Genomic DNA, 10150 nt, shown 5'->3' with positions numbered 1-10150 from the left:
AAAAATGTGGACCATGTATTACAAAAAAAGTTTAATTTGTATTGGAAAAAAGTTGGATCTATATTAGAAACACGTTGTTGGTATGTACAAATGAAAAGTAAAATAATAACCAAAAGAACAAAGAAAATAAAAAAGTAAAATAAATAAAATAAACATGAAAATGAAAAAATGAAGAAAAATAAATAAAAGCAAAAAATACCAGCTCGATAAGCCTCAAGTAGGACGCGCCCCTACAACTTACCTTTTTTTAGAAGACCCTACAACGTACCAGGAGAGGGACCTGGGTGGAATGGCTAGCAGCACCAGTGATCAGCTTGGAGACCAGGGATCTATCCCTGCTTCTCCCATTTCCTCTCCTACTTTATAATCGCTATGAGCGCGCGAGTGGGCTAGGCCCAATAAGATACAGGAAGAGGGAAAACATTCCCCTCTCGTCTCGCTTAATGTGAGATATAGACGCTGTGCAATTTAGGTGTATCCGTCTCCTGCGTTTGAACCGGGTTTTTTCTTTATATTCCCTTTTTGAGCTTTCTACCTTTCTTTTTTTCCTTTTTTATATTTTGTTTATTTTATTTTTTATTTTTTTCCTTATTTTTATTTCTTATTTCTATTTTCCCTTTTTTATTTACCGAACAACTTTCAAATTTATGAAATATGTTTTGAAATCTTGAACATATTTTTTGAAATCATGAACATTTTCAAATTCGTGGACATCTTTTAAAAAACATTCCCTCAAAAAATAAGAATAATCACTTTTTTTTACAAAATGCTTATGTTTTCAAAAAAAGTTGATGCATTTGAAAAGAGTGTTCATAAAAGTTTGTAAAAAGTATTCTATTTTAAAAAAATGTTCGGATTTAAAAAAAACTTGTTGGATAAGCAAAATAAAAACTTTGTTGTCTGAGTGGTTCAATTGTTCTCAGGGCAGCAATAAGTGATGTGATGTTGAAACCAATTTAATTCAGCCTTTTTTGGCTAGAGTTTGATGCATGTAATGTTGAAACCAGTTTGATGCATGTGATGGACTATGTAATGTACCCAATTATGGCTGTGATGCACTATGTTATGATGATATGATGATGAACTTAGTTCTTATGATGGTATGACGATGAACTTAGTTGTTATGATGTTTTCAAGAAGTTTTCATGATGTTATGATGATATAAGGACGAACTTAGTTGTTATAATGTTTTCAAGATGATATGATGATGGCTTTTAGGGTGCCTTGGCGTCGACAAACCCTAAATGATGATACCATGGCTTTTAGGGTGCCTCGGCGTCGACAAACCCTAAATGATAAAACCTTAGCTTTTAGGGTGCCTCGGCATCGATAAACTCTAAATGATGAAAACTTAGGCTTTTGGCGGGCCTCGGCGTCGACAAACCCTAAATGATGATACCATGGCTTTTAGGGTGCCTCGGCGTCGACAAACCCTAAATGATAAAACCTTGGCTTTTAGGGTGCCTCGGCATCGATAAACTCTAAATGATGAAAACTTAGGCTTTTGGCGTGCCTCGGCGTCGACAAACCCTAAATGATGATACCATGGCTTTTAGGGTGCCTCGGCGTCGACAAACCCTAAACGATAAAACCCTAAATTAAGTTAATCCATTCAGATTCAGTTAAGTTAATCCGTTCAGATCCAGTTAAGTTAATCTACCATATTCAGTTAAGTTGCCAGATTCAGTTAAGTTAATCTAGCAGATTCAGTCAATGAATAGTAACTATTAACCCTAGACCATGAACAATAGCTATGAACCCTAGAACATGAACAATACCTATGAACCCTAGAACATGAACAATAGCTATGAACCCTAGATGAGTTGGAATGCTGCAAAGCTACACAACTTCATACTTACTTCAGTGGCACAGGAAATGAACCTCCTCCCAGTGCTTATACCCTCAAATGCAACACATTTCCTCCCTGGATTCCCATGCTCGCACATCACCATCAAGTCGTCAGCAGCATCCTCAAACAACGGGTCATCAATTGTAGCTGGGATCTGGGAAATCCAACACAAACTTGTTCAAATCGAGCAGAACTACTAGAACCCTAGAACACAAATGCCCGGCGGGCCAGACAAACAGAGAACCTGAGAAGGAACTGACCTTGAGAGGGGAGTCAGGAGTGGAGATGTACTGCACGGCGGAGCCCTCAGTGCTCTCGCTCTCGCTCTAGGACACCATGGCGGCCGACGGCGACCGGAGAGGAAGAGGAGCAGGAGCGAGCGAGCGAGCGTGAGAGACAGAGCGCGAGGTCGAGGTCGATCTGATAGGGCACGGTCGGCCTGTCCGTCGCGAGCCGACCGCGCTCTCTTTAAGCGAACGATGCCGTTTGCGCGACCGTTAGGCCACATCAACAGAATTTGGGCCCCACCTATCGGAAACGTCCTCAACCACGCCAAATCACCTTTTCAGTGCTATCTGCAAAATGTTTACTGAATCCGCGGTGCGTTTTGCAAAAATTTAGCGACCTGGTGGTTTTCCGCAGATGAAGCTCCAAATGTGGTGGTTTTTTGCTTTTCACTCATCACTGGGCCGTGGGAATCCCGTGTTTGCGTGGTCTATACCGTGCAACTTCTCTGGCAAGTGGGACTGGCTCTCGTGGGGCCTGTCTGTCGGTCTTCTCTGTTTGCTATGTTGGGTCGTAAAGTGGTGGCGGGTCTCATCTTTGGTCTATGTGGTCACACTGCTCTGGATTGCATTTCTTTTTTGCCTTTTGTCCTTTTTTTTCAAATACATGTCGACTTCTTTATTGAACTAGTAATAATATACGTGCAATGCACGTTTATATTAGGTAGGATATTGGTTGCATAGTATATTAGGTAAGATATATCTGTTGCACGTTGGTATTTGGTAAGATATCAATTACTTTTTCGCGGGAATGGTAGGATATTAAGGCAGATTTTATGAGATAGCGTTGAGTCAAAATGTGTTTATAACCAATGGCAATGGTGGGTAATTAGAGCATTAAACGTGTTTGGTGCTCAATATTGAAGCGATTTGAACCGCTAGATAACATGATTTGACGGTCAAGATGGTTTGGATCTGCCCCTTTGGGTCTTTTTATATTGGTATAGATATGCACTGAACATTTTTGTATACATGTTAAATATTTTATAAATACATGTTGAACATTTATCCAAATATGTAGAACATTTCTTCAATACGCAGTGAACATTTTTAAAACATTCATGTTTGTCTAAACATGCAAACATTTATTAGGAGTTCAAATATTTTTAAGTGGCATGGATATTATATATATTCATTTTTAGATTTTTTTTCTTCAATACGCATGGACACTTATTAGGTGTTCAAATATTTTCCGAAATTGTGCGAACAATTTTTTACTCCATTTGTTCCATAATGTAGTGCCTGTAGATTTTTGCAAAAGTCAAACATTACAAACTTTGACCATATTTATAGAGAAAAGTAGGCACATCTAGAATACCAAATGCACATCATTGGATACATCATGAGTTACATTTTCAGAATGTACATGTTTGATATTGTAGATGTAGACTGTTTTCTCTATACACTTGGTCAAAGTTGGCAAAGTTGGACTTCCTCAAAAATCTATAGGCACTACATTGTGGAATGGAGGGAGTACATGTCATGAACATTTTTTAAAATGTAATGAAACATATTTTCTAAAATCTGTGATCATTTTTTAAATGTCATGAACAATTTTTTGAATGGCACGGACATTGTTTTTACAATGTCATGAGTTTTTTTTTTAAAGTATCATGAATTTATTTAAACTTGTGAACTGTTTTAAAATGTCAGGAACATTTTTTGAATGGTATGATTTTTTTAAATTTGCATGGAAACATTTTTTTACCTTTTATGAACATATTATTAATGGGCACAAAAATTTGAGTAAAATAATTTTTGAATATATGTGTATTTAGAATATTTAAGAAACAAAAGTAAAAAGACAACAAATTAAACTAACCAATGCAACACGACCGGGGCAGCCCACTACACACTCTCCTTCAGGCAAGGCGAGCATCTGCCTCATTATGTGCGATGTATATAGGCACCAAGATAAGAAAGAAATAAAGCTTTGCTTCCCAATTTACAAGTCTCGTTTTGATGGGCCCCTCTCACTAAGGTGGGTGGGTTCAAGCTTACTTAGGGTTTGGGGTTCCAGGCCTCGATTTCATGGGTCGAGGCTTATTGCCACAACACTAGAATGGAGAGGGCAATGTAAGATAAATGCTGCGACAACCACTAAACACAAGGGGCGTGCTAGGCGTCACTCGATTGTTTTCTTAAATATCCTTACTCCATTCATCCTCGGCAAACCAAGAAAATAAATAGGAAGAAACACACACCGCAACTAGTTCTTCCCCTTTCTATGCCGCCGCTCATAGAAGTGTTGGAACCCTAGTGACCACTGTTTTATCTGTGTTGCACTTATTGTTGACGACGCTGCCGGCACAAATAGAACTGGAAATATTAGAGTAAGTTGGATTGTTCATTCTTGACGACGGCAGGTTGCCTGAGCCAGAGCCATGGTGAAGGCACATTGCTTTACTCCTGAAAGAAGGATCGACTAGGGAGGAATAATTCAAGCAATCTACTTGAAGGTATCTTTCCGATGGGTGCTTATAGAGATACATTTATGAGAAATCTCCAAGTTGAATGTATGTGCTAAATATATTGATTGTAATGTTGATTCACAACATCTCACTCTAGTCAAGAATCATGCTCTAAGGTGAACACTTATGCACATACTACATGAGATTAAATTGTAAAGGCATCCGGGAGGTGACAATGCCTCTTTGCTCCTTCCATTTGTAGCTCTGGTGACGGGCGGGGGAGGATCCCGTTTTCACTTTGGCAATGTTTGTTATTTTGGATGTTGATATTTTGAGTCTGCTCTTCTCTTCCGGCGAGCACCCTGATTGCGTTATAGTTTGGTGACGAACATTGACTTCGACACGCTTATGGACTGTTAAGGGAACTTTGTGTAATTTTTATTTTCCTGGAGTACCGGTTGTACTGTTTATATACTACCCTTATAGCTACTTAAAACGTCCTATACAAGTTTATGGAAGAAGTATATAATAACATAAATATCCCTCATAGAAAAAATTGTAAACGTGGATGTAATTTACAAATTCCTAAATTTGTCCCGACCCATCTCGCTGTCCCAAAGCCACACTGAACCAAAAACGCAAGATCTGTCCCGACTGCCGACACGACGGGTTGGGCCGCCGCCGCAGCCAAGGAACCCCTCGCGTTGCCATGGCGTCAATGGAGTAGTGGATTCGTTCCACGCCGCCCGCTACCCCAGCTCCTGCACGAAGAACCTAGGCGACCTCCACAACCCGCTGGATTTATTTTAGGAATTCTCGCGATGCGTGTTCAGTGAGAGGAGATGTTCCCGTCGACTACGAGACGTCTATGATGACTTGGTCAATCTCAAAAACTACCTCTGGAGTGCTGGATCAGACTTCCCTAGCTTATCCTTCCCTACAAATAAATGGTTGCATGTTATAGTTGGAAATGTAGCTGCTGTTATAGACGGTTCTGGCATGGGCGGGCGGCGATGGTACATGAGCAGCTGCAACATGCCATTTGGGTTGACTGAACTGTAAGATATTTCTTCAGAGGCAGATTAAATCTGTAAGTTGTGGTCACAAGACGATGGATCAGACTGTAGCACAAATGGTAGATTCTTCAGAGGTAGCACACGCATACACACAGCAGGGTACATTTGAAGATTCTTTTCTTTTCTCAAATTTTCAAGACAGGGCTCTGGAGTCTGGACTGACATACACTACTTTGCTCATATCAAGGAGCTTGGAGAAGAACATCTCCCCGTTTTTCTCTGCTGATTTGTCTTCACTGTCCCGAGAGTAGCCCTCCGCGACCCACCGTCTGACCACACGCCTCCGCCTGATGCTGCCATCTCGAGCGAAAATCGATACGTACAAGATGACATGAATCTGTCATCAGTCAAGCATATGGCGTCCATTACCGTGACTGTCTTCGTGGACAACACACCGGCTATTGCAACTAGTACTTCGGGTAGCCCGCCACACTTGAGAATAACTTCATGTAGTTTCGCTGAATGTTCCTCACTGAGATGCTTCAGACAAGAGTATTGGTTTCTCCTTTGCACCTATTGTTCAAATTAATCAACAACTGACTATTCTTAGTATGGTAAAGACAAACTACATTTGATTTTTTTTTCTTTTTGCGGGAAAGAAATTACATTTGATTTTGGTGTTTCAGTTCCAATAATAATGTAAAACTATAAATGAAAGTATTCGTTGACAATGCGTAAATAATAAATGACAAAATGCTTAGGGAGTAAGGAAATGAACCACTACTTGTTTACTATAAGAGGCATCCTAGCATCTTTTATACAACACACTTTTAGAACATTGCCAATGTCAAACACAATCTGCGACCAACTTCTATGGAAATAAACGTCCAATTTCTTAGAGAAGCTACGATAGAAACTGATCTTATGCAATTTATTAATTTACCTTGAGAGTGGAATGTCTTGAAATTTCATGTACTAAAGTTGAATGTATATTCAAAATTTTGGAGGAGAAAAACAGTACTTGGTCTTATGTACAAGGACTTATGGTTGTAAGAATAGGAAATCAGATAGGAAAGCTAAAACAGAGCAAAGTTTCTTGTGAATGAAGTGAACACACCTCATGGTTGAAGAGACTAAACGCTGTGTCAGCTTGAAGACCTTTGACATTGAATACACGATCTTCCTTATCCGCGCAACATGTGCCAATGCTTGCTTCTGATGTAACAGCGATGATAACGCTTTTAGAGAATCTAGACAATAAGGCAGCTTTTATCAAGTCCCATTCTTTCTTGGACTGTAGATCATCAATAACGATGAGGCAATGATGTTGGTCCAGAAAATCACGACACTGTCCAATGGGGTTTCTGAATCTTATCGTTCCATGGTTAATGGTCTCGTTGGCTCGAAGTGATTCAGAATGAAAATCCAAAAGTAAGCTCCGAGAAAAGTCCCTTAAATTGAACGGATGGGATACATCCACCCAACCATATGCCTCAAATAATTGCCCGTTAAGAATTCTATCCCAGAACAAGTTTCTTACGAGAGTTGATTTCCCAACCCCAGCAATTCCCCAGACAGATATAACATTAAAACAGTGAAAGCGTGCAAATGTTGTACATTGCCGAAGCTCCTTCATTTCTGACTCACGTCCAATGATGGGGTACATTTCCATCCAATTGGCGGCTGCATTTTTTTAGAGGTGAGAATACTGTGAAAGCTCACTGCTTGCTCTTCTGCTCTCTCCTTGGCTTTCAGTCTATTACATTGAGATCCCTGAAAATAAGAGACCAAACTCAAAACGCACACACAAGCTTGCTATTTCGAACTGCTGCGTGGACGCGATGATGCAGCTGCCATTGTTCCTGTCTGGAAGAAAAGTCCTGATAGCGTCCCACTCTGCCATGGTGGACGTACAGGTCTTCCAAGACGATGAGGTACCTCACATCCTTCAAACTCCTTGAGGTAATCATCTTGGGTGGCCTCGGACCTCGCCAGGACGCCTCTGAGTGCCTCTTGGTGTGATTCTTCGCAGGTGTTTGCACAGAATTGCACACTCAATCTCAATCCCCGGATGAACTCGTGGGGATTGAAAGGACGCGTGAGTATATAGTTTTACAAGCTGAATAAAATAGTATAGTTTTACAAGCTGAAATACAAATAAAAATGTTCACATAGATACATCTATTGGTTGCCAACATGAGCCCACATATGCTCAACCAAATCATTTTGCAGTTGCACATGAGTTTCTCAATCACGCATGTCTTCATGAAATTGGATAAACTATTCAAACGTTGCCGCTACTTCATGCTCAGGCATAACATTCTCACCCTGAAATTAAAAGCCTTGATCGTACAGACGTTTCGGGCGCTCGTCTTCTACGATCATATTGTGCATGATCACACAAGCAGTCATCATCTCCCACAGTTTTTACGTGCTCCAGGTATTAGCAGGATACCGAACGATGCGCCATCGAGATTGCAAAACACCAAAGGCACGCTCGACATCTTTCCTAGCACTCTCTTGCTCTTGGGCAAATCTTTTCATCTTCTCTCCGACAGGGTTGGGTATTGTCTTGACAATAGTGGTCCACTGAGGATAGATAAGGTAGTATCCTTTGTCGTAGTTGTGACCGTTGACAGTAAAGTTCACCGATGGGCTGTTGCCTTCGGCAAGCCTAGCAAACACCGGCGAGCGCTGAAGCACGTTGATATCATTATTTGATCCAGCCATGCCAAAGAAAGAGTGCCAGATCCAAAGATCTTGAGACGCCACGGCCTCTAGTATGACTGTGCAAGCCCTGGCATGGCTCTTATACCGCCCTTGCCAAGAAGGACATGTTTTCCACTCCCAGTGCATGCAGTCTATGCTGCCAAGCATCCATGGGAAGCCCCTTCTGGCATTCATCGCCAACAAGCAGGCTGTATCTTCAGCTGTCAGCTCTCTCAAGTACTTAGGCCAAACACAGCAATAACAGCCTTGCAGAACTTATACAGAGACTCTAGGTATGTAAACTCGCTCATACGGACGTACTCGTCAATGAGATCATAGGGCACTCCGTATGCAAGCATTCGAATGGTGGCAGTGCATTTCTGATAAGAGGAGAAACCAATCTAGCCGACGGCATCCTCTTTGCACTCGAAATAGTCATCATAGCCGACCACTCCCTCTCTAATACGGTTGAGCCCGGAATGGAGCCATGGAACAGCGGCCGCTAGCCGTTGAGGTGGTGATGGACCAACACGGCAACCAATATCTCCTCCTCGTCGTCGGACGACGAATCGTTGGAGTGCAAAGGAATTGTGGAAAAAGAACTCGTCAGCGGAGTCCATTTCGTACCTTGGCAAACTATCGAACAGCTTGCGGGCGTCGAAGACGGAGACGACCGGTGAGGGGAGTCGCGGCGCGCATGGACCTTGGCAAACTGTCCAACAACTTGCGGGCGTCGAAGAAGGAGACGGCCAGCGAGGGGAGTTGCGGGCATCGAAGAAGGATGCGGCTTCTTGGTCGCGGGCGGCTGTGCGGTGGGGGGAGTGGCGGTGGGAAGCAGTTTGCTCCCCGGCGGCAAAACAGCGGTGACGGGCGACGGGGGGAGTAGGCGGCTTTGCTGGACGGATGTGGAGGCGGCGACAGCTGGCAGAGTCGCCGACAAAAATGGGCGGCGGCGTCGACGACGAAGGAGGCGGACGAGGGTTGCTGTTGGCTAGGGGGTAAGAGGGGAGGCCAATGTGCCACCGACCAGCGGGCCCGGAGAGAGGAGAAGCCGAGCACGCGCGCGTCCGTCGCGTGTCCGCGCCGATGCAAATCCGGCTCAAAAATGGGCTAGAAATGAGTCGCTCACGGACGAAAAGTGGACGCGCGTCCGTTTAGGTCGACGCGTTGGGCCCTCCTTTTGTGTCTGCGCCGACCCAAACGGACGGCGACGGACGAAATAGGTCGCCCCATTGGAGTTGCTCTTACACTCGTCGGTTTTTCCGCGACCTCCTCCCGAGCCTGCATCAGGTCCTTCTCGACATGACCGATTTGTCTCCGCTGCTAATAAATAACATGGGGCAAGCATTGGTACACTTGGTGGAAGATGTGCTACCCAAAAAATGAAGGTGGTATGGGATTTAGGGATCTCTACTCCTTTAACTTAGCAATGCTTTCGAAGCAATGTTGGTGATTAATCACCAACCCAGGCTCTCTTTGTGCCCGAGTGCTAAAGGCAAAACATTACCCAAATGTCAGTTTACTACAGGCTACACTGAAGAAAGGTGCGTCATTCACATGACAAAGTGTTATGAAGGGATTGGAAACGTTCAAATTAGGATACATCTGGCGAATTGGCACAGGAGAAAACGTGAATATTTGGGATGATCCATGGATACCAGGAAGCCCAGATAGAAAGGTGATCTCTGCCCGGGGTCAAACTGTCCTAACAACAGTCAGCGATCTGATCGACCCTATTACAGGGTCATGGGATGAAGAATTAGTGCAATCTATTTTCGACCCTGTAGATGTCAGGAGGATACTAGAGATACCAATTCATCACAGTGCCTTTGAGGACTTCATCGCATTGGCATCCTGATCGTAAGGGGCTGTTTACAGTAC

The 10150-nt window shown here is 42.9% G+C and overlaps 1 pseudogene; it reads right to left on the bottom strand.

The window, feature by feature from the left end:
- Nucleotides 1-5437: 5437 nt before the first annotated feature.
- Nucleotides 5438-7657, bottom strand: LOC123063774 (disease resistance protein RPP13-like; annotated as a pseudogene).
- Between the last annotated feature and the right edge of the window lie 2493 nt (nt 7658-10150).

Source organism: Triticum aestivum, chromosome 3A, assembly GCF_018294505.1.
Source record: "Triticum aestivum cultivar Chinese Spring chromosome 3A, IWGSC CS RefSeq v2.1, whole genome shotgun sequence".
NCBI classification, from domain to species: Eukaryota; Viridiplantae; Streptophyta; class Magnoliopsida; order Poales; family Poaceae; genus Triticum; species Triticum aestivum.
This window is presented reverse-complemented; position numbering and strand designations above follow the sequence as displayed.